Source organism: Mytilus californianus, unplaced genomic scaffold, assembly GCF_021869535.1.
Source record: "Mytilus californianus isolate M0D057914Y unplaced genomic scaffold, xbMytCali1.0.p SCAF_24, whole genome shotgun sequence".
Taxonomy (NCBI): domain Eukaryota; kingdom Metazoa; phylum Mollusca; class Bivalvia; order Mytilida; family Mytilidae; genus Mytilus; species Mytilus californianus.
Window position 1 is genome coordinate 6125114 of NW_026262673.1, and position 26735 is coordinate 6151848.

Sequence of the window (26735 nt, forward strand, 5' to 3'; positions counted from 1 at the left end):
TGATGGCATATATATATCGTTCTATCGTTTCGATATGATTAAAATGTCTTTTTGTATTTTCACGTTGGTATTCTCTTGTTTTTGGATGTTCTACATTGTTTAGATATTTGCCCTAGTATTCAAATTATTCTGCTTATTTTGAAAATTATCGAAAAATTTGATGAAGTTGTTTTGCGTATTTCTTTTTGTCTATTGTTTTCTCCTTTTTTGGGGGGATGTGTGGGTAAGGTAGCATTTCTTTGATTGTCAATTAGTTCGTTTCTACATATTTCAGATTATCCCTGTCTTGCATTTGCTTCCTTACTTTCCTCATCTCTCCCCGTAACGGAACGATTTTAGATATAAACAAGCCAACGGATTAATCATATCAATGAAATGTTAGTTTTGTTTACTTACCGTCTGACCATCTATATTCTCTGTACCATACCACATCTGTTTTAAGATTTTCTTTACTGTGTCGTTTTCAACGAAATTTTGGTTTTTACTGTTGATAGCATCCATTAGATATCCATGATTCAACAAAAGCCTTCCTGCATGATTGATGGCATCACCCAGCTCTCTTTCTTCTGTTTTGTTCTCATTAATTGTCATTTGTTTCTTTCGTTCCTTTGTAACATTAGCATCATAGATATGCCGAATTATGCAGATAACTCTTTCAGTGAAGACACTTGAACAATATAGTAACAAAATGAAAAGACTTATATTTATATATATATATATACCTCCCACATCTCCTTCACTTATAACTATTGTTAACAATTGAAGTTACATTACAGCATAGGGGAAGGTTGAGCGTTTACTAACACATTGTTTATGTGACTTTTCCAAGCCAGCCACATGTTATCCGTTGTTTGTCGTTGTTTATGTGACTTTTCCAAGCCAGCCACATGTTATCCCTTGTTTGTCGTTGTTTATGTGACTTTTCCAAGCCAGCCACATGTTATCCCTTGTTTGTCGTTGTTTATGTGACTTTTCCAAGCCAGCCACATGTTATCCGTTGTTTGTCGTTGTTTATGTGACTTTTCCAAGCCAGCCACATGTTATCCGTTGTTTGTCGTTGTTTATGTGACTTTTCCAAGCCAGCCACATGTTATCCCTTGTTTGTCGTTGTTTATGTGACTTTTCCAAGCCAGCCACATGTTATCCGTTGTTTGTCGTTTGTTTCTGTCTGCCTTATCATTAACCATTCATTCTTATATTATAAATCAGGTAATTTGATTTTTTCTTCTGAAATGTGTCACATTTTGTATTTTAAAACTAACTATATGGTGTTTGGTTCCCGCATTTAAAGAGGCCCATAAGATGACATGTAATTGTTAATATCTTTGTCCTATGGAAAGTTGTCTTATTGGCAATCGTATCTCATTTCCTTCTTTTGAATTAACTAGATACACATAAAATCAAGCAATAAACACTCATGCAGAAAAGAAATTGCTAAGTAGATTTACAAAACAAGCAAGTCATTTCTATGTGGAATATTGTTTATTAAGATTCAAATTTCTAGTCATTTCATTTGAAGATATTCACAAATCATCTAATCTCTGAGCAATTTAAAATTGCTATTTTGAATGAGGGCTTGTCATTTAATCATATGTTTTTATATTTTTTTAAATGCATGACCAAATCAGTGACGTCAACTGTACCTTTAGGTCGTAATAAGCTGTTGATGTTAAATACAAACGTAAACGCTACTTTTAAATTAGTCTTTTAATATCAGATTTATTAAATAAAATTGAGAATGAAAAAGGGGAATGTGTCAAAGAGACAACAACCCGACCATAGAGCAGACAACAGCCGAAGGCCACCAGTGGGTCTTCAATGCAGCGAGAAACTCCCGCACCCGGAGGCATCCTTCAGCTGGCTCCTAAACAAATATGTGTACTAGTTCAGTGAAAATGGACGTCATACTAAACTCCAAATTATACACAGGAAACTAAAATTAAAAATGATACAAGACTAACAAAGGCCAGAGGCTCCTGACTTGGGACAGGCGCAAAAATACGGCGGGGTTAAACATGTTTTTTGAGACCTATGCTACAATGCACATCTCATCGCAAAATTGACATTTGATTGCCAACATTAATGCTTTGGCTACACAAGAAGCATACACTACGTCGAGGTATTTAAAGCATTCGTCCTTTAAACGCATGAAATAATTGCAACTGGACGTTAAGTCAGCAGTCAATCAATCAGTAATAAACACGTTGTAATATGTTTTATTTTATTTGCATCATTACTTTTTTAAACGTTGTAGTTTTTCCTTCAAGTGTGTCGCTGTTTTCCAATTTCTGATTTCATCTTCTAATATAGCACACCCAACAAGAAGATGACGATTCCCAATCTGAAAGAAGAAATGTTAATTTGGTCATCTTTTATAAGGTATTATATCTGAACCTATATTGTTTTCTGTTTGGTATTAAATTAAGAATTAAGATCCATTTTGTTACATCTGGTGATCCGTTTATTTGGCAATCGCCATGGCAGTCAGCAGGGTTTAAGAACATCCGTTGTTCGACCTGCTAGTCAAATGCGTTTTGTTAAAATATACTTTTTCACTTTTTTGGTATTTTGGAAAATGTTGTTTGTGCTGTATTTAGATCCCTCTACCATGAAATTTGTTTTGCATGCACACGTATAAAAATTGCGGTTTTTATCCAACGCAACCATAGGTTTGAACGTTGTTTTCAATTTAGACTTGTTTATATATATAGATATATATATTTTATATATTTTGTTTGTTCTCATTTTTTAAAATAAACTTCATCGAATAAACTGATATTTTGTGGTTTAATTCTTCGCTTCTTAACACAATTTGCAATACGAGTTTTTCAGATATAAATTAACGTAAGAGTAAATATATTTTTTTCAGTCGGGCATCGTTCTTTCAACATTCTTGGATCGTCCTTATAGCGTTTGAGCATTGTTAGTAATTCTTCTTGTTAGTAATGATGATGATGCTTTTCTTTTTGACGTAAAACAGATCGAAAATAAACATAAATAATTCTTTCAGACAATGAGCTCATTCGGACTCGGATCTGTTTGTGCATTTAGTCATTCACAATAACTTTTATTTATTTTTGTTTTCTTTACTATCAATCTAACTTAATTGAAAACAAATTACAGAAAGATTATAATTGTTTTTGAAAATGTAACTTGAATTTTCTTCGGCTTTTGTATTTGATTTATGTTGTTCGAATATTATTTTTTACGCATTTTTAAAACATTTGAACATACATTTGTTCCATAAATATTTCAATATGGAAAATAAAAAAAAAAAAGAAATCCGAAAAAGAAAAACAAACAAGAAAATATTCTGCATGTTTGTAATATAAATGAAGGAAAGGTTGTAATATAAATGACGGATTTTTTAGACGTAAAAACGAAACGAACATAATTGAAAATTAATTAGTTTATTCGAATTCAGATTTGTTTTTTCATTGAGTCATTCGAAATGGATTGTATGTGTTTGTGTGTTATCTACCGAATACAAATTCAACTTCATCAATTATGATTTAATTAATGAAATTACTAAAATGCTTTCTTAAAAGTTCCAATATAAGATATAGACTAGTAAATTGATCAAAATATGATCACCGCTTAAATTTAATTTGCGACAACAAAACAACTCTTTCACTAAACGATTCATTTCTGCAAATTTGTTGGTTAGTTCAAGTAAACTATGACATCAAAAGCACTATTTTGTGTCAGAGTGAGGCAACTTTTACGTTCTAAATTAGAGGGAGTGAATTGGTGGTCTGACACCTATATATATGAAATATCAGAGAAAGTTTGCTTAGGCTAAAGACATGTTGTTCTTGGTTTACTTCTATTTGCCGGTTGTGTTGTGATGGTTAAAACTGAAAATATATTTCTTTTTGAAACCCATTTGCATATTATTAACTAGCCTCGTTCAGAACTTTTTTTCATTTGTTTTATGCTTTTTATGTATTAATAATTTTTGCATTTTAACCTGTGGGGATTTGACTTTTTACAATAAAGATTATTATTTTAATTTTATTATTTATCTATGTCCTATATCTTAATCTGTCCTCGAAATAAAACGATTCTATACGAATGTTTAGAAAAATAGAACAACTTTTGAATATTTATGTGTCACTTGTATTCTGCTGTGTATATCCTCCGAAATAACAGCAACTCCGCCCCACTTCCAGTTAATTTCTGTAGACTTTAATGTACATCATTTTTTTTATTTGTCTGTTCCTAAATATGAATGATATTTTAACAACTGCACGATTATTTTTTTCACTGGAACCAACCATTAATATTTCACGTCCGCACAAATAATTAAAAAAAAACTACACCAATGATGCATTTCTCCAAGGATATATAACAAAACAAATGTGACATATGTGACTGTAACCAAACGACACAAAGGAACATAAAAAGTAAAATCACAAAAATACTGAACTCCGAGGAAAATTCAAAAAGGAAAGTCCCTAATCAAATGGCAACATCAAAAGCTCAAACACATCAAACGAATGGATAACAACTGTCATATTCCTGACACTTGGTACAAGCATTTTCTTATGTAGAAAATGGTGGATTAAACCTAGTTTTAAAGCTAGCTAAACCTCTCACTTGTATGACAGTCGCATCAAATTCCATTATATTGATAACGATGTGTGAACAAAACAAACAGACATAATAGGTAAAAATGTCAAAAATAGGGGTACATCAGTCAACATTGTGTTATAATCTTAATCACATAAAAACAAACAAATATGTATAAACAAGGAAGCACACAATGACCTGTAAACCAAGCATATTAGCAAAAATTGAAGACAAGAATACACAAATTTACCATGGTACAATGACGGGATGTATAAGTACAGAGCCACGTCATATATGTATCAAACAAACATAAAAAGGCATATAGACAAAGCACATTAGCAAAAATGAAAGACAAAATACGAGAATTATCATAGAACAATAACATAATGACGAGATGTACAAGTACCGAGCCACGTCAAATGGATATCAATAAAAACAGACTGAACAGTATATTCATAAAGACAAATAAAAGAATAGTATAACATGTTATTAAGATGATAAACAACGTCAGTACCAATAATCTATACTACAAGACCATCGTGTATTATTTGTGAAGTTGATAATGAATATTTATCAACAAGGTCTTGGTACCTTCCGATGAACTTTTTTTAGAAAAAATGACGCGACGTTCTTTGACATACCCCTGGTTCATCAACTTTCTGCCCAGACACTGGTGACGTGTCATATACGCCAAGGACACAGTACTCAAACAGAAAAATTAGATGTAGAATATTCGTTATTGAGATGCAGATAATAAAAAAAGTATAGCATATGATATGCAACCTTTCAGACAGAATCACTAAAGAAAGTGTGGCATAAACGTCAATCAAACATAACTCCAAAGAATATGAACAAATGTGGAATAGGTTAACGGGACATTGATTGTTGGTTGCTTAACGTCCAATGGCAAACATTACATGCATGTTCAGGACGAGAACAAGTTAACAATAAATACAATAGATAGGTCTTACAAAAGAAGCCAAGGTCGGGGAAATTCGTACTGCCACTGGAAAAAGAGGGTGTATTTGATAGGGACATAAATTTGGCCTTGCAATAGGCCACCTACTGACCTCCCAAAGAGTTGTTGGGTTGTTCTTAAGGCGCAAAGAGCGTGGCATTCTCTCAACACGAGACATCGAATTTAACGTCCCCGTTCTGACCGATAGTGGTTGCATACTCGATCATCCGGCACAGCCAAACGGACGCCCCACTTAGGCGAGGGTTCCACTGCCGTTCGGGGGAAGACCAATGGTAATCATATCTCTACTTCCCAGTCACCTTTGGCAGTGATGTATCATATAAATCAATGGCACAGTACTGTAACGAAATAAATAATAACAACAGATGTGTCAGGTAACTACTCAACGATACAAAAAAAATAATTAAACAATGTGGCATATACGTAAATGATTGATTGTTCGTTGCTTAAAGTCCAGTGGCTCACTATTTCATTTTCAGAGATAACAAATTAACAATAGACCATAGGAAGGTCCAGAAGTCCTGAAGTAGAGGCTTTCTGGGGTTAAAGTCGGGATACATTAACTGTCATTGGAAAATGAAGGTAACGTGAATTGGGATAGAAATTGTGTTTTGCAACATTCCATTTACGGACCCCTCAAAGAAATGTTGCAAGGGTTCTTAACGTGCAGGGAGCATGGTGCTATGTCGACATGAGGCATCAGATTTAATGTCCTCCGACCAGACGTTGCTACGTACTTGTACAACCAGCACGGTTAAACGATGTAAACAGGACAGTATCTGGCGAAACAAAGTCGGAAAATATGTTGCATTAAACCTACTGACACCATACTCCCACGACGCAAATAATAAAAAAAACTTGTCATTTTCGTCAATGAGAAAGTATCATTACATTAAACATGTTCAAACTAGTGTAAAAAGTGACATTTACATTTCTGTGCATCAGCGATACAGTATCCTCACAACACAAATAGTGAATGAGGTAAGAGAAGAAAATATTACATATACGCTGGACAAAGAGTACCTCAAAGACAAAAATAATTAAAAAAGGTTGCATATACGGAATAAGACGTTACTCCAAAAACAAATCATTTTTTTTAAAATGTGTTATATACGTCAATGAGACAGTAGACCAACGACACTAATGATAAAAAAAACTGGCATTTTCGCCAACAAGAAAGTACACTAACGACGCAAGTTGTTGAATATGTGATATTAATGACAATAAGACAGTACTCCAAAGACGGTAAAATGGTGTGGCACATACTTCACATAACTCAAACGACACAAATAATAAAAACAATGTTGTGGCATATAGGTTTTTAAAATAAATACTGAAATAGGATGTTTCGTATATATCTTTGACATAGTACTCCTACGATACAAATAAAACATAAGTTGTGGCATATTTGTCAATGTGACAGTACCTTAGCGACGCGAAAAAAAATATAGCATATAGGTCAATCAGACCATGCCCTGACAAAACAAATAATACAAGAAAGATGTGGCATAACCGTGAATGCTGAGACAGTACCATAACAACACAAATAAAGAAAATGTGGCATTACGGTCAAGGATACAGTACCGAACAACACAAACGACAAACAAGAGGTGCCGTATAAATCAATGACACAGTTCTTCAACGATACAAATTGTAATAAAGATGTGCATATCCGTCAAGGATACAGTACAGTGCACATAAAAAAATAAACACAAATGTGGCATATTTGTCAGGAAAACAGAACTCAAACGACACAAACAATGACAAAATGTGTCATACGAGGCCAATAATAAAACAAAAAAGATGTGGCTTCAACGTCAATGAGAGACTACCATTAGACAGCAAATTGTGAAAAAAGTCTTATGTGTCATCGAGACAGTTTCATAACAACGCAACTAATGAAACATGGCATATTCGTCATTAAGACAGAACCCTAACGACGCGAATGAAAGAGATGTGACATTAACGTCTAGAAAATATACCCAAGCTACACAGATCTTTAAAGAGTATGTGTCATATACGTCAATGACACAGTACACTGACGACATCAATAATAAAACAACAATGTGGCAATGAAAGAATACCCTTACAAAGCAAATAGTGAAAATGTGACTTAGGAATGAAAAAGGCAGTATACTTACAACGCAAATAGTGAAAAAGGTGGCATAGACGTCCATAAGCCGCTCCCAAAATTCATTACAAACAAACCCAATCCTCCTCCATATTCGCCTTGGACACAGTACTCAAACGGAAAAAGATGTGGCATAAACGTAAATGAGACTATACCCTTACAACGCAGATAATAAAAAAAAGTTATGTCATATGATATACAACCTTAAAGACACAAGAACTAAAGAAAGATGTGGCTTATACGTCAATAGTGAAAATGTGACTTAGAAATGAATAAGGCAGCAAATAGTGAAAATGGTGGCATAGACGTCAATAAGACAACAACCAACAACATAAATAATAACAAATAAATATTGCATTACTTTTCTAGCAAACGGTTGCAGAACTAGTACATACTACAAGGAACATAAACCGCATCCCTGTTTACGCCTCGAGTCAACGGAAAAGGATCCAATATAAGATTATTAACTATATCAGAAGAAGAAATATCAGTGTTTAAAATTTTAATCCATTTAATAACATTTGGACCAACATTATTCTTTTCTTACGGTTAAAAAAGGAAATCATACTCAACACGATCATATGGTTTCTCTTGATCGAGACCAACAAAAGCACAAGGAATGTATGTTTTTTGTTCGCCAAATCAGATATATTCCTAAAACGATGAGCATTGTCAAGAATTGATCGATCACGAACCGCAAAAGTCTGATCTGGATGTATCAAAACATGAATGACAGTCATAAATCTATTGGTGATATTTATGGATACAATCTTGACGTTAACATTGAACAGTGATATCAGTCGATTCATCTTTAATAGATGAGATATTTCTGGATATTTACATACATTATAAGTGTTATATATGATAGTTTCTGATCATTGGACAATGTACCTTCTTTAAATATATTATTTTACATATCGAGTAAAACATCAGACACAATATCAAAAAAAGTTACATACAATTCATTAGATATGCCATCTGGACAAGGAGACTAATTATTCTCCATACCTTTGAGAGGTTTTAAAATTTTCATCTTTTGTAAAAAGTTTATCATTTATATTCTAGTCTGATTCACTCAATGTTGGTAAATCTTCTAAAAACAGATTCACAAAGTTTACTATATATACCTTCTGTAGTGAATAAAGTGGTATGAAATTCCGAAACTGGTCTATATCACCAGAAGTGGAAAAATGTTTAGAATTTTCCTCAATTTTTGTAATAAATTTTTTCCGTCCTCTATTAGCTTCAAGTTGAAAAAAGAACTTGGACGGTTATTCAGAATTGTCTAAAAAATAGCTCTCGAACGAATTTTTGAACCTTGAAAATTATCTTTTTAAAACTCATGTATCAACTGTTTGATGGCCTTTACCTGTTCCATATATTCGCCAGGGTTAGACTGCGCATGTCAATGTAATCTTTTGTGGGTCATATCCATGTATAATTTTACGTTTAATTTTATTCTTGCGACTTTATATTTATCCATTTTTATGACTTATGTTACTTGAAAAGGAAAACTTATATATATACAGACACATGTACATATGAAATTTATTAAACAACAATATGATTTATAAATATCAAACAAATTTTGTGACATGAAACAATAATGAAATGGAGCAAAGCTCTTCGAAGTATTTAATGTCCGTATGTCATATCCATATCATCTACATCCTGCTCCCTACAACACTTGTCTTGCAAAGGGGGGATACTAACTTCGTTCTGACCCCATCCGTACTCGTCTTGCCAGGGCCTATACTGTCCTCCTCCCCTCCCGCGCTTGTCTTACTGTGTCAGGAGAAACATCAATGAAAACTTCGCATATTCGTCATTTAGACATAACCGTAACGACGCAAATGGAAAAGAGATGTGACATTTACGTTTAGGAAACCATACCCAAACTTACCATATATTAAAAGAGTATGTGTCATAAACGTCAATGACACAGTACACTGATAACTTCAATAATTAAACAACACTGTGGCATATACGCCAATGAAAGAACACCCTTACAAAGCAAATAGTGAAAAGTGTGACTTAGGAATGAATAAGGCAGTATACTTACAACGCAAACAGTGAAAAAGGTTACATAGACGTCAATAAGACAACAACAAACAACAAAATTAACAACAAATAAATCTTGCATTACTTTTCTACTACAATGGCATCCCTGTTTTACGCCTCGACTCAATGACTAAAGGATCATAGTATATACAATTATAAACTATACCAGAAGAAGAAATATCAGTGTATACAATTTTGAACCATTAAAAATATTTGGACCAAAATCATACTTTTCTATATATAGCTAACGCTTCAAAAAGAAAATCATACTCAACACGATCATACGCTTTCAAGACCAACAAAGGCAGAGTTTTTTGTTCGACAAACCAGAGATATTCCTTAAAAGATGAGCATTATCAAGAATTGATCGATCACGAACGGCACATGTCTCATCCGGATGTTTCAAAACATGCATGACAGTCATAAATCTATTATTCATAATTTTGGATATAATCTTGACGTCAACATTTAACAGTGATATCGGTCGATACAGCTTTAAAATATGAGATTTTTCTGGATTTTTTACATATAAGTGTTAGATATGATAGTTTCTGATCATCAGGCAAAGTACTTTCTTTAAATATAGTATTATACATATCAAGTAAAAAATCAGACACAAAATTTAAAAAAGTTACAAAACATTTTTCAGATAGACCATCTGGACCAGGAATTCTCCATACCTTTGAGAGCTTTTAAAATGTCATCTTTTATAAAAGGTTCGTCAATAAAATTTTTGTCATATTCACTCAATTTTGGTTAATCTTCTAAAACAAATCACAAAGTTTATTATCAATACCTTCTGTAGTGAATACAGTGGTATAAAAATCCCGAAACTGGTCTATAATATCGCCCGAAGTTGAAAAATGTTTTGAATTTTCCTCAATTTTTGTAATTAATTTTTCCCTCCTCTGTTAGCTTCAAGTTGAAAAAAGAACTTGGATTTAGTCTTAGATGCATGCTATTTTTTTATTAGTTGGTACTGGCTTTGAACTAGCTGTCAGTAACCGAGTACTCTCAGATCTGTACTTAGTATTTTTTTGTTGTTGGGATATACAAGTACCCGGCCACGTCCACTCTGTGTTTTTGTTATATGTATTTCTATTTGTATCCATCTGATAAGTTAAGCCTTTTTCAACTGATTTTTATAGTTCGTTCTAATGTTGTACTGTTTCACCACTGTCCCAGGTTAGGGGGAGGGTTGGAGTCCCGCTAACATGTTTAACCCCGCCACATTCTGTATGTATGTGCCTGTCCCAAGTCAGGAGCCTGTTATTCAATGGTTGTCGTTTGTTGATTTGTTACATATTCGTTTTTCGTTCAATTTTGTACATAAATTAGGTCGTTAGTTTTCTCGTTTGAATTGTTTTACATTTGTCATTTCGGGGCCTTTTATAGCTGACTATGCGGTATGGGCTTTACTCATTGTTAAAGGCCGTACGGTGACCTATAGTTGTTAATTTCTGTGTCATTTGGTCTCTTGTGGAGAGTTGTCTCATTGGCAATCATACCACATCTTCTTTTTTATATTGGACGATTATTCAGAACTGTTAGCTTTTGAACGAATTTTTGAACCTTGAAAATTATCTTTTTGAAATTCGTGTATCAACTGTTTGATGGCCTTTACCTGTTCTATATATTCGCAAGGGTTAGACTGCTCATGTTTTTGTAATCTATATAATTGTTGTTCATATTCATGTATAATTTTATTCCTTCGTTTACAATAATAAATAATAAATAACTTTATGTTATCTTTACAAATTGACCAAAGATCTTGATCTCCATCCAAATCATCAATTAAATTTAACAAAATATTTTTGAACGAGTCTCTAAAAGGTTTATCTTGTTAAATATCATTATCAATTTTTCAATAACAATAAACAGTGGTTAAGTTTTTATATTTTCAAAAGTTAAAATAACAGCATCACTATCACTACAACTAGTAGCGTTTACAGTAACATTATGTATATATTGTTTAAAAATGCTACTTATATGTATTCTATCTAAACGACATGAAATAGTTTGAGCATGAGAACACCAGGTTAAAGAAACTTTGTCAGTTAAAAGATATCTAAACGAATCGCATAAACTGTAATAAGAAAGTAATGCCCTAATCTGATCAGCCCCTTTTTGCCCAAAATTTGGATTACCTCCCCTCTTATCCAACTTGCCATTCATAATACAATTAAAATCCCCGGCGGATATGATTTTCCTGACACACACAAAATGTGGGTGAATTTTTTTCAAAAATTCCACTCTTTCTTTTTTATTATTTGGACAATATACATTAATAAGTCTGAATGTATATTTCAGTCTACATAAATAAATCTTCCATTAATGTCAAATTTAAAATTATCAGTTATAATATTTTTATTACATATTAATATTCCAACACCTCTGGCTATATTAGATCCATATGAAAAATATGATTTACATTTAAAAAAGTTTTCAGTATTGTTATTATTATTATTATTAACATTTTTCTTCCACCAAATTTTGTCCGAGATTTTTTTTTTTTTTTTTGAAATTTTTGACTTGTTTCAATGGTAACAGAGACCATTTCCAAAATTTTAATGACAGATGCCACATTGATACATTGGAGTGTACATACCATCGAAGTTTCAATGGATTTGACCTACCATTTTAAGAGAGGAAATTCTTCTTTAAGGTTTTTGGAGAATTTTGACTTTTTTTGCACTGTTTCCATGGTAACGGCAGCCGTTTTGGAAATTCCAAAGCCAAATGTCACATTGTAAAATGCCAGTCATCATTACTGTGAAGTTTCATCAAGTTTGGATCCCAATTATTGTCACATTAAACTTTGATGTCCGTTTGTGTTGCTTATTCAATTGTGTCATTATAACGGAACTATAAACAACTGTAATACGACAGGGAGGTTAAAGTAGCTATAAACCAGGTCTAACCCATCATATTTTTCGGAAAATGCCTGTATCAAGTCAGGAATATAAAAGTTGTTTTCCATTCGTTCCATCCGTTGGATGAGAGAGTCTAGCGTTTGATTTTGTCAGTTTTTATGGGTTTTCCTTTTTGAATTCAACTTGGAGTTCGATATTTGTATTTTACTTTTTTTCCAAATGTATTTTATTGTGTTCTAGATTTTTGTTTCATTGTATTGATCTGCAGACGTAAGAGAAGACAACCCCAAAAATCAGACTTCTAATATACATACTATATATAATGTCTTATTGAGAAAAATAAAAATGACAATAATTACAAATTCAAATGTTATAGGCATGTGAGAAAATAGGAAAAGTTGAGAAAATAGACGGCGATGGTGATGTTGTTGTACAGTTTGGACAGCAAGTCTGGGTCTATAGTCCTGCTTGCCTTATTCCTGCACCAGGTCAGAAGGTCCATAATCTGGAGTTGGTACAGACCGAAATGAAACCAAAAGCAAGTGAAGGTTATTATTGAACATAAATAAATCAAAAACAGCAGTCTACCGATTTTCATATCTCACGAATCGAATAAGAAGTAAATCAAAGTTACAAACACAATAACTGAGGGAATCGTATTAACTCACAAAGGAACTGCGTAAGCGTCTCTTGCTAAGCATGCATCCCCGCCAATCCACACTCAGTCAAGAATTCCCAATCAGAAATAGGACAAAATCGAAACATTGCAGATTATAGGACTCCTCTTATATACTAAGATTTAAGACTGCTGGTGTGTTTAGACACAGAAATATGGTTCAGTTGCCTTATTCGTTATGATGATCGTAAAACATGTGTAGATTTTGTCGTTCGTTCTCATAACTCTTTTTAATCGGTTTTTGTGTTAAGAACACATCCTTGCTAATAAACTTTGTATGAAGTAAACATGCATGAGATAAACGTATCAAATGATATATTATTCGATAGAGGGTATGTAACTGCTTTGAAATGGGAACTTGTAGATTGGGAAGTTGAAATCTCAAGTTCGACATAAAATTTAGTTTGAAGTAGTTGATCTGTGGAATGAGGTGGTTGACTTAACAATTTACAGGCAATTAAATATATTTCTAACAGTTTGATAATGTAAGAATATATATGTGGTTGGCTCTAAACAAGTATGGTTAGTTCGTCTTATTAGAAAATGAGGTGTGTAACTGTAACTTTCCTTTTATTTTTGTAGTATTATTCATGGTTTTAATAACTGTCTAAACCTTTGCTTATATCAGAAAGTACAAGAAATGACTTATCCGACAGCCTTGCCAGACTTGTTGCACACATGGTAATCCTGGGTCATCAACAAAGGATGCAAACTATTGGACCAGAGCATATGGTGCAAGCTGTAGTAAATGGCGATATAGCTACTGTTCAGCAATATATCAAACTGAAGAAAGATTTGGTAATAGTTCCATTCGATATAAATAAACTTAAACAAATAGACAGACAACACCATGACGACAAAATAAAATAAGAACAAAAACATAGGACATAATATAGTCCATGAAACACCAAATAATAAACGAAAGGTGGTGCATATTAAATTCAACTTAATATTTTTTCAATACGATTAATGCTTACCTCCCCCGTAGTGACACTCATTGTGAGTTCATACAAAACAGCTCTTATAATTTACTGTACTGAAATAAAGCAAAACTGGACTAGCATAAAATTAGATTCAATAAAACAAGAAACGACTGATTTGCGAATAAATATGAATTTGACTTTCTTATTTAGAAACAATTAATTAAAAATTGAGAAAGGAAATGCGGAATGTGTCAAAGAGACAACAATCCGACCAAAGATTAGAAAACAGCCCAAGGCCACCAATGGGTTTTCAACACAGAGAAAAAATCTCGCACCCGGTGACGGGCTTCAGCTGGCACATAAACAATAATGTGTACTAGTTCAGAGACAATGGACGTCACACTTAACTCCGAAACATATAAATGAACTAAAATTAAAAAAAAAACAAGACTAACAAAGGCCAGAGGCTCCAGACTTGGGACAGGCGCAAAATGCGGCGGGGTTAAACATATTTTGTGAGATCTCAACCCTCCCCCTATACCTCAAGCAAATGTAGAATAAACAAACACACAGAAATACACATAGTAAAGCTCAGAAGTCCGAGTCCGATGTCAGAATAGGAAATAGAAGAAACTAAGCAAAATGACAATGATACATAAATTAACAAAGGACGACTAGCAGTTACTGACATGCCAGATCCAGACCTCAATATAACTGATTAAAAGAGTATGTCTTCACCATATGAAGATCAAGCACAATCCCTCCCGTTAAGGATTTAATATAATACCATCATAAAATATACGAAAAGAACATAACCTGTATCATAAAAAAAAAAATTCACAAAGATAATGAACTCCGAGGAAAATTCAAAACGGAAAGTCCCTAATCAAATGGCAAAATCAAATGATAAAACACATCAAACGAATGGACAACAACTGTCATATTCCTGACTTGGTACAGGCATTTTCAAATGTAGAAACTGGTGGATTGAACCTGGTTTTATAGCGCTAAACCTCTCACTTGTATGACAGTCGCATCAAATTCCATCATATTTACAACGATGCGTAAACAAAACAGACATTATAGGTAACATTGTCAAAATATGGGTGCAGCAGTCATCACTGTGTCACAATCTCAAAACAAACAAACATTTAACAAAGAAGCACAAAAAACATCTATCTCATTTAACAACCACATTCATTGCTTACTTATATATGTATTGTAAATGAAACCATAAAGGATTGAAATATCTAAAGTCCTCTGACTACATTCGATGTACATCTACTCTTAGTGTAGACTCGCGTGTTTGACGCCAGAAAATGTAAACGTCACACAGTAAGAAATATAAAATAATTTTGTCATTCAAAGTATTTTCAAAATTATAATTTCACATGGGGAATGGTGGAATACAGGGTTGAAAAATCAAAAGTTTTTTGTTAGAACTAATTTCAGAAAAAGACCAAGATTTAAAATTATCCAGAAGTTCTTAAGAATTTTTAAGAATCCACATATGGTTAATAGCACTACGCGAGTAAATTAATTGTGTCGCTCAAAGTATTTTCAAAATTATAATAGAACAATAACATAATGGTATTATAATAGAACAATAACAAAATGGTGGGATCTTTAAAAGTACAGAGCCACGTCATATGTATTAAAGAAACACATAAAGTAACACGTACAAAACACACCAGCAAAAATCAAAGATAATACAAACACATTGACAGGATGTGTAAGTACCGAGCCATGTCAAATGGATATCAAAGAAAACAGACCAAACATTAAAAGTAATATTAATGATAGAACAAAGACAATTAAAAGAACAATATAACACGTTATTAAGATGATAAGCAACGTCAGTACGCAGAATCTATACATCAAGACCATCATTTATTATTTGTGAAGTTGATACGGAATATTTATCAACAAGGTCTTGGTACCTTCCGATGAACTTTTTTTAGAAAAAGGATGAGACGTTTTCTGACATACCCTTGGTTCGTCAAATTTCTGCTCAGACACTGGTGACGTTTTACAAAGTCTGAGTAGGAGCTGCAAGCTCTTGAATATCGAATACATTGGGAAATGTATAACCCATATAATGCTGGTTTTAGAATACATGTGTTTATTTCCGATGCAAAGACCCAATGAGTGAATTAATATTAATTCCAAAATATGCCATCTTTAATGTCCTGACAACATTATCGTGACTATATCCCGTCTGTTTGAAGGTTCGGTTAGCTTTTGAGGTGAATGATGACATTTTTGTGCTTTGCATAGAACTGTATTACATCGACATATCCGTGAAAAGTTACCGTCCGGCCCCCCCCCCCCCCCCCCCCCAAAAAAAAAAAAACCTGCTCTATATTGTCTTTGGAAAATATTCCATTTGATTACAGAGTTATGTGAATTTAATTTGTTGGATTCACAAGAATATTGATTAGACGTAAATTCCTGTCGGTCTTTTTTAAAATTGAGGAAAATGATATTTTGTCTATTCTTTATTGAGACATCTCAACGCCACACAAAAACATGCTATTTTCGCAATATGCTTAACTAAGAAATTTAGTAGTAGCACTTTTTGAGCAAAGTTGAAATACAGTTTTTGCTATACTTTAACGGCTGTTTTCTGTTTTACGCCCACCGATATTATATTTGTAATTTTTGTTTAAATAATTTTGTCCTAAATTTTATAGCAAATTAAAATCCTTGTAAACTCATTTCTTCTTTCATGTTCGAAGATGGAGAGCATTGTGGATCCACAATTTCTATAAAAAAAAAAACACCAAACAGTCCTAAACAATTGTAAAATTTCGATTTTGGTATTTCTACAGTAAAAATGATAAATTAACAATACATTATCAGCATAAATATAGTAATTACATGTGTTTTTTTAAGTGAAGACGTACCATAATTTTGTTATTTGACATTTAGGATGTCAAAGGTGACACACCATTGCATGATGCAATTGCAGCAGGAAACGACAATGCAGTAGAATTATTACTTGCTATTCCATCAATCAATCTGACACTTCGTAACAACAAAGATTTTAACCTACTAATTTTTGCTGCATTCAAGGAAACGATAAGTATGTTCTTGAATGTATAGTATCATCATTAACTGGTACTACGGTGTTTAAAAATTAAACCTCCTGATAATACTTTAAATGCAAGATTTGAAAACTTAAACTAATCGCTCAGTTCAATTGAATGTGAGTGGGAAACTCAATAACTTATTTGTGCATAAACAAATATTTGTAAGTACGACAACAGAAGCTTTAGCAATTATTAAGTAGTAAAAGATTCTGAAATAATACGGCATAAATAATCACTGTGTCGCTGTTGGTTGATTACCAGACAAACGAAATGTCATCATCACAGGAGCCAGTTCTTCAGTACTGGAATTTTAAGTATAATAAATATTGTTTGCAATGTCAAGTTTCATAAAATGATGTAAATGTGCTATAAACTTATATCCCTCACGAAAATGTAAAGATAGACGAACATGGCTATTCTACAGATATTTATGATTGTGTGAATAAAACTTTCGTTTCAGTTTGTATTCGTCCTAATTGAACATATTTGCGTTTTCAGTACATGAACTGGTAATCAAGTATGTCTTTGGGTCTTTTTGCATCGGAAATAAACACATTTATTCTAAAATCAGTTGTTGGCATGATACGGGTTATGTTCTTCTCATATATTTTATGATGGTATGATACTAAACCTCTAACGGGAGGGATTGTGCTTGATTTTCATATGATGAAGACATAATCTTTCAATCAGTTTAATCGAGGTCTGGAGCTGGCATGTCAGTAACTGCTGTAGTCCCTTGTTAATTTATGTATCATTGTTATTTTGCTCAGTTTCTTAAGTTACCTATTCTGACATCGGACTCGGACTTCTTTTGAACTGAGTTTTACTGTGCGTATTACTCTGTGTTTGTTTTATTCTACATAGCTAGAGGTATAGGGGAGGGTTGACATCTCACAAAACATGTTTAACTCCGCCGCATTTTTGCGCCTGTCCCAAGTCAGGAGCCTCTGGCCTTTCTAAGTCTTGTATGTTTTTTTAATTTTAGCTCATTTATATGTTTTGGAGTTTAGTGTGACGTTCATTTTCATTGAACTAGTACACATATTGTTTAGAGGCCAGCTGAAGCCCGCCTCCGGGTGCGGGATTTTCTCGCTGTGTTGAAGACCAATTGGTGGCCGTCGACTGTTTTCTGCTGTTTGGTCGGGTTGTTGTCTCTTTGACACATTCCCCATTTCAATTCTCAATTTTATTAAAGTCAACATTCATATAAACATATCAGCTGATTATGTCAGAAAGGGGGTCTTATTTACCCTTTTTGTACTAAAAACAACTGCAAAAAAGAAATTAAGTAGATTATCTGTTTTTTACAAAATTCTATCTTGAAGTGCGACAGAAAAACTGCTAGAAAAATCCCAAGAGCTGTCTAAAACAACGAAAAAAGATAAATTTTTGGCCCTGCATGTTGCTGCTATCAATGATCATCAAGATGTTGCAGAAAAACTTTTAACCAAGGTTATGTTTTTCAAAAGCTTATACTAAGGATCAATGACGGAGATTACTAGTTATATATAAATAATACATAGATGAGACATTGATAGAGCAGATTGTTACCCCGAGAGAGCATTGTTAAGTGAGGCAAAGCCGGGGTTGACAATGTTTTTTCCAGGGGTACCAACCTCTCTATCACCCTCTCAACTATGTGTTATTTAATTTATTATACTGAATGTTCTATCACTATTGTATTTTACTGTAAAATTTTTAATTTAAAGTACATAACAACGTCACAGTTATTAGAAAAACAACAAAAGTGAAGCAAAATGATTTTTAATTTTGACAGTCAATGAAAACGTTCTGAGGTCAAAACGTAGAACATGAGGATTGTCTTTTATTTATCGATGTAAAGTCAATTCAATATTGATTTTTGATTGGTCTGCACGAGAGGGTGATATTCAAGACATTGTCTCCCGCTGAGCCAAGGGAGAGAGTAAATTGTCTCCCTTGTATTAGCCAATCAAAATCTTGTATTTTAACGTGAAGCATAATAATAGAAAATAGATGTTTCTGTTGTAGTTACTGTCATTATCTATGCTACTTGAATAATGCAGTACGATATATTATCTAACATAACGTAAACACAACGCATCCAAGAATTAAACTTATATATAACTAACATATGGTGTTGATTAAAAATCACACCATTCCAGGCCTTTTTGTTTTCCACATAACTAATATTACCAATAAGTAACAAGTTCCGGGTCGAATCCGATACCAATACCAATAGAATATGTCACATGTAGTTAACGGTTGTATTAAGAAAACCAGGACGGGATCAAACAGAAAGATTTTAAAAGCAGAGACAACTGTGCACCTTATAATCAACATTACTTTATCAGATGGCTATACGAATACTAAAAATATAGGCTAAAAATAAGGCGTAGGTATTTTAATTCCATCAAGGAACCACGGTCAATATCGCGGATGTTTTCTAGTGGTTCTGTAGTAAATGTGTATCATTTGTACAAAGCATTTTTATATTCTTCAAGGGTGACACAGACATTAATCTGAAGAATGATGAAGGATTAACTCCTCTTCACGTTGCATGTCATGAAACATATTTTGAAATGGCTGAGCTGCTAATCGAAAACGGTAAGTGCGCTCTTATGGTCTGCACTGACAAATACATTATCGAATATACCTTAAAAGGACTTTTACATTTGGTTGATATCTGTACCCTATTCCTTGACTGACGCGGGAATTAAGGCTCTTTCTCTACTGATGTTGATGTGATTTTTTTGTTCGGTACTTAAATGTTTCATTATGGAAATCGTTGTTCCCACGAGTCTTTAAGGAAAGAAATGGGTATTCTCCTGTTGAACGGTGTTTTAATTTCTTGTTTCGCTTAATAGTATAACACGAATTATAGTATTCTTAATTCATGCAAGAGATTGAAAAATTGAAAAGAAAGTGATCTTTTTAGATACCCGTATAGTCGTATGATCTGTACGTCAGCCTATTGTGTCCTATTGCTGATTGTAAAATGCTGATTAAGTTTTAATTCGCATGGCGGGTGATGCATGCATAGCAGTAGACGATTACCATGGTGATACATCCGGTCTCTCTCCTTTTGGAGATAATGTGATTCCTTCATTTTTTGTGAAAAATTGATTGGTCTCTTCTAAATCGATTTACGAGATTAGAACATCACCAAACCTCTGTCGACCTAATACTTTCTTAAATAACTTTTTTTAATATGCAACTGAAAATGATATGATGCAAAGCTTATCCGGATAACTTGACTTCATGCCCGGTTTTCGTATGGTTAGTTTTATGTTGTTTGTCCAATCGTCGCTTTTATTTTTGGACATGGTGTTGTGAGTTAATATTGGGCATGCTTTTCTATTGACCCCTTGCTATCTTCTCTCTTTTTCTTTTTGTCTCTTTCTCTCTCTTTAACTAAACAGTGCATACACCTGGAAAATTTGATATGATATGAATGCTTCGACTGATTGCTTGTTCGCTTGATTCCAGTGGCACATATTGCTTGAATGTTCATGGCATGAACAAATTAAAAATTGACACTATCGAGGAAGGATCTGTAAAAGGTGGTCGACCAGAATGAAGGACTTGAAATTTAGAATGTCACTAGAAAATGATTTTATATTGGATAGGGACATACATTTAGCCTCCCAAAAGGCCATTAACGGACCCCCTCAAAAAGGTGTTTTAATTGTTCTTACAGTGTAGAGAGGGGAGCATGCCACTCACTATACGAGGAATCAGATTTAATGTCCTCATTCTGATTGGGCATGCCTGTGAATTTACACATTGCAAAACGGACACACCAACTTAACAATCATAATACTCCCAATCGAAAAAGGACAAATGATGACCAGTCATATATATTCACGTCAACCCTTGGGATAATTGGTATGAGTGCAATTATGACAACTTCCCATCAAAACATATTTAACGATGAAATATAAATGCATACAATTATTATTATTATTATTATTCAGGACAATTTTTTTGGATATGCCGGTTATGGTCTCATTGAACACCTCAATTCCATTTTAGCTTCAGCTAAAAATTTCTCTCCTGGAAGAACTTGATGAAACTTAGAATTTGGGATATTAAGAATTGAGCCGAGTGGAAAGAGGCAAAAAAAGATATGTCCTTTCGTGCCAAAATGTTACATTTGTTTTATTGCAGGGGGAAGCTTTGGTTGTAGGTCCCCTGATTACGCATCTCCAGGTCATAAAGGAAAATTAGGAAAAAACGTTGAAAATGCAACGCTTGACTCTAAGATTTTATCTTATACCATTGATATGAATATATATTTGCTCAATCATAAGTTTTAAAAATAATTATATAAGGAAACAGCTATCAAGATTATAAGTGTTTTATTACATGAAAGAGAGTATAGTTAGAAAAGCTTCAAAAAACCTGCAAACACTAAGACAGCACACCACCAATATCTGATAGTGTCGTTCTTTATGTCTAACAAACAAACAGAAGAAGGTATTAACTTACATCAACCAAATATTGAAATGAAGTTTGAATATAGTTATCAAAGGTACCAGGCATATAATTTGATACGCCGGACGCGCGTTTCGTCTACATAAGACTCATCAGTGACGCTAAGATCAAAATAGTTAGAAAGCCAAAAAAGTATAAAGTTGAAGCCAGAAATGATGACACAACATAGATAGAAATGAATCAAGTCTTAGACACCCCTACTGAATAAACAGTCTATCAGATACTGATTTAATGTATTCATCAAATTTGCGATAAGTTTTGCACGTTTAAAATACAGAATTGCTGAAATCTTGTTAACAAATTTCGATGCCCGCCTTAGAAGTATTAAAAAATTGGAAACCCCCCTTTCCATTTTCAAAAATTTTCAAGGCCCCCTTTATTTCCCTCCTCCTTTCAAGTAACAAATGAACAATTGGCACGAAGCATAAAAACACAATTATCTCAGATTTTATTGGGAAATATCTCCATCAATACTGTAGTAAATAAAAACCGCTCACAACGCGATATCAGATCAGACTAACTTCTTACAATATACCGCCTCTCATACATGTCATAGTCTTTTGAACCTGTTTTCGTATAAACTTATCAGACTTTTTTTTCCAGATGCCGATGTCAATACAAAGAGTAATACTGGGCATACACCTTTACATGTCACGCTTGGTGTTGAGCAACAAAATCTCCCAGGTGTAAGATATCTCTTTTTTTTTGTTAATTTTATTTGAAAGCAAATGTTTTAAAGATATTGTTGATGATGATTGGTTGATCAAGTGTAACGTTTGTTTTTGTTAGTTTGAATGAACTTTTTCCTTATTGAATGTACCTGGGAGTTTGGTGTTTCTGTTATTTGTTTTCTTTGACGCTTAGTACATTATATCAATGTATTACTTTTCATTTATTAAACTTCAAGTACTAGTATTGAAAACCAAGAGTTCCCAGTATGGGAGGGGTCATATATGCCGAATGTTCGAATAATTTAACATCCCATATACAGTACAGATAGCGATATTGATGGTATCGGTGATGTTATATGTCAACACACAAGCACCAACAACTGTTATTCCACCAGTACTGGAATCAGCCCCGTGGTGTACAAAATCACAAAGATACCAAGAGTGAAATTTGATAGGACAAACGTGCAGTTCGTCTTCCTAAGACTCAACAGTTACGATCGAATCAAAATAATTGAAAGGCCAAAAATACGGAGCTCATGAGCACTGGAAACTGTATTGCTGATCATCGGAATCATTTGCATAGATTACTCCTAAAATTCCTTTGGCACAAAAAAAAATAACGCTGTCATTTGACAACGTATCCTAAGTAAAAGCAAGCAAAAAAATGATTGAGGGGAATACTGCTTTCTTATGTGCTACAGGACATATTTCATCTTTAATTTTTCGACGCCAAACGTAGCATTCTACCAACATACAGCTGTTAGCATTAAATATCACAATTTGTAGAAGTAAAGAGAGAAAGTAAAACCACATTCGCAAAATGTAATCTGTTTATTTAGAGGTTAAAAATGAGCGGACATTCTTTTTCATACTTTAACATTATCAATTCCTTCATAATTGGCATACTGATCTGTATGATCAAGAGATGGGTGTCCCTCAGGGCAGTATTTTATCTATTACATTATTTAGTCTTAAAATCAACAGCCTTGTTGAAGTTTTAAAAAGTAATATTGAAGGTTCATTGTATGTTGATGACTTTTTAATATGTTATAGAGGCAAAAATATGAATAACATAGAAAGACAATTACAGTTATGTCTTGGAAGAATTGAAAAATGGGCCTCGGAAAATGGGTTTAAATTTTCCACTTCAAAAACGGTCGGGATGCATTTTTGTAACAAAAGGCAATTGCATCTTGATCCAGAACTCACTTTGTACGGCAACCCAATTAAAATGGTTGATGAAACCAAATTTCTTGGGTTAATTTTCGATAAAAAGTTAACCTTTCTACCCCATATCAAAATGTTAAAATCGAAATGTTTAAAAGCATTAGATATTTTAAAAGTTGTCGGCAGCACCGACTGGGGTGCTGATCGCAACATTTTACTTAATTTATATAGATCTCTAGTTAGATCTAAACTAGATTATGGCTCTATAGTGTATGGCTCTGCAAGGAAGTCCTACATACAGATTCTCGATGCTGTGTATCATCAGGGTTTGCGTCTCTGTCTTGGCGCATTTAAAACCTCACCAGTTGAGAGTCTGTATGTAGAGGCTGATGAGCACTCACTCTCTAACAGACGTTTGAAGCTTGGACTTCAATATGCTGTCAAACTAAAAGCCTACTCAGATAATCCTGCCTACAGCTGTGTTTTTAATCCAATTTATGAAGATATTTTTGCAAAACATGAAAATAAAATTCCGTTAGGTATACGTTTAAAATCACATTTAGCTTCTTTTGATCTAAAATCTGTTGCTCAAGTTGAAACTTGCAAATGTCCTCCATGGGAACTTCCCAAACCAAAAATGATATTTGATCTCCGTGAACACAATAAAAATAAAACAAATCCTCTTTTAATTCAGCAACACTATGCTGAAATCAAAGCCAATTATTCAGATTTTTCAACTGTCTATACTGATGGATCAAAAGATGGTGACAGAGTTGCATCTGCTGCTGTCTTCAGGGACAGAGCTGCAACTCTCCGTTTGCCATCTGAAGCATCGATCTTTACTGCTGAAGCAGAAGCAATAATTTTGGCTTTGAAATTTATTGCTTCTTCAGATAAATCCAAATTTATTATATGTTCTGATTCACTTTCATGCTTACAAGCTATACAAAATACTAAAATTAAAAACCCAACAATTCTCAAAATTTTATATGTAATGAGGAATTTAAAAATTCTTCTTAAAGAAATATTATTTCTATGGGTGCCGAGTCATGTTGGAATCCTTGGAAACACAGCTGTAGACCTTGAGGCAAAGAATGCCCTGGGTGACCCTTTATCTAACTGTGATATACCATATACCGATTTTAAATCTAATATTAGAGAATATGTTTTTAATATATTGAAAAATGAATGGAGTAAAAAAGATGGTAATAAATTACATGAAATTAAACCTAATTTATGTAAACCTTTCAATAATTTTATGTGCAGAAAAGATCAGTGTGTTATTTCTAGATGTCGTATTGGTCATACTAGAATAACACACGAATATCTTTTAAAAAATGAAGTAGAACCACAATGTATACCTTGTAACTGCAAGTATACTATTAAACATGTTTTAATCAATTGTTTTGACTTTGCTGATATTCGGAAGAAGCATTTCAATGTCAATAATATGTATGATTTATTTAATAATATTCCATTTACAAATATTGTTTCATTCTTAAAAGAAATTGGAATATATTATTAAATATAAAAATGTTGTTATATTTAAAAACGATTTTAATTTTTATCACGTTATCTTAGTGTTGATTTTTATTTGTAAATAATCAATTTGCTTTAGTCTAGAATTTTAGTTTATTGAAAGACCTTTTGTCTGATTTTAAAAATATACCTTAAATTGTTATAATATTCGAATTAGCTCTCGCCGCGATATAGCCTTTCTGTGCTAATGCGGCGTAAAGCAAACAACAATCAATCAATCAATAATTGGCATAAAGGTATAATTATACCTTGATCGTAAATTTTAATATACTTAACATTTTTGTTGTGAAGCTGTTAGGATTAATGTTGAGTCGACCAAATGACGAGAGCGAACGGGTGAAAATCGCCTGTTTGTTAATTGACAACGATGCAGACACTACAATCAAAGATAATACAGGGAAAACCCCTCTTCAAATATGCAAAAGTCCTAGAGTACGAGACGGAGTTCTTAACTTCATAAAGCGGATGTAAGTACATTATTATATATCAGGCGATCATATACACATAAATGTTCTTCAGTTGCTAAATAAATACCAGTTACACATATAAAATAAAAAAAAAAGCATATTAATGAAATGTTGTCACTTGAAAAGGGAAAAGGGAAAATTATCAGCCATTTCAATCTGATTTTAACAGTTCGTTAATACGTTGAGCTGTTTACCCACTGTCCCTTGTTTGGGGAAGGTTTAACGCCCAATACTGTGTTTAACCCCTTATTCTATACAAGTCAAGAGCATGTAATGTAGTTGTTGATGTTCGTTGCTGTCTGTCATATTAATTTTCGTGTATTGTTTTGTCATAAATCAGGCCGTAGGTTTTTGTTTATGCTGTTTTACATTTTGTTATATCATGGTCTCTTATATGTGACTGCAGGTTTAATTTTGCGCATTGTTGAAGGCCGTATATTGCTTAAGCGTTGCTTAAATCTACGTTATTTGGACTTTTATGGGTCGTTTCGCATTTATAATCCTATTTAATTTATTTAGAGTTACTACATCGTGTTACCTCCGCCATGACAAACGACAGTCTACAAAACACAACAACGAAAACTGAGCAAAACGTACTACACCAACAACCGGGACTGATCTGAGAGCTCCAAAAGGGTAAGGAGATTCAGCTCCAAAAAATGAAAACAACTCTTTATAAGCATCCGAAGCGCTTTTCTGGATTATCCTCCGTCAGGAACGATCAAAGTCGAATATTTGAAAGCCAATGATGTATAAGAAACGAAACAGTTGAAGAGCTGTATGACCAAATTAACAAAATTAGAAACAATGAATCAGATGTGAATATTTGAAACGACAAACGATATAGTTTGTTTATGTGTGCATAAGTATAAAAAAAAAACATTCTATTATCGATCCTAAATTTAATGACAGATTAAAAAATAAAATCCAACTTTGTTTCATTGAATAAAAGCAAACGTAGACTTACATAACTTGTTAGAGGAAAATAAAACTTTGCAAGGAAATTTTCTGATTTAAACAAATATTTCTCTGAATCTGACAATATCACCATCTTAGGACGTATTTTTTTTTTAACAAAAAACGGGGTCTTTTATAGCCTATCAACGGT

The 26735-nt window shown here is 33.2% G+C and overlaps 1 protein-coding gene and 1 long non-coding RNA gene across 11 annotated transcripts in view; one reads left to right on the top strand and one right to left on the bottom strand.

Annotated features, from left to right (window-relative positions):
• The window catches only part of LOC127732453 (transient receptor potential cation channel subfamily M member 3-like), a 99154-nt gene that overhangs the window by 17449 nt on the left and 54970 nt on the right, over positions 1 to 26735 (bottom strand). The window lies entirely within an intron of this gene.
• On the top strand, positions 19806 to 25619 carry LOC127732458 (uncharacterized). Its single transcript, XR_007996270.1, has 3 exons — positions 19806 to 19893; positions 22387 to 22469; positions 25452 to 25619. It is a non-coding gene; the product is annotated as an uncharacterized LOC127732458 (long non-coding RNA).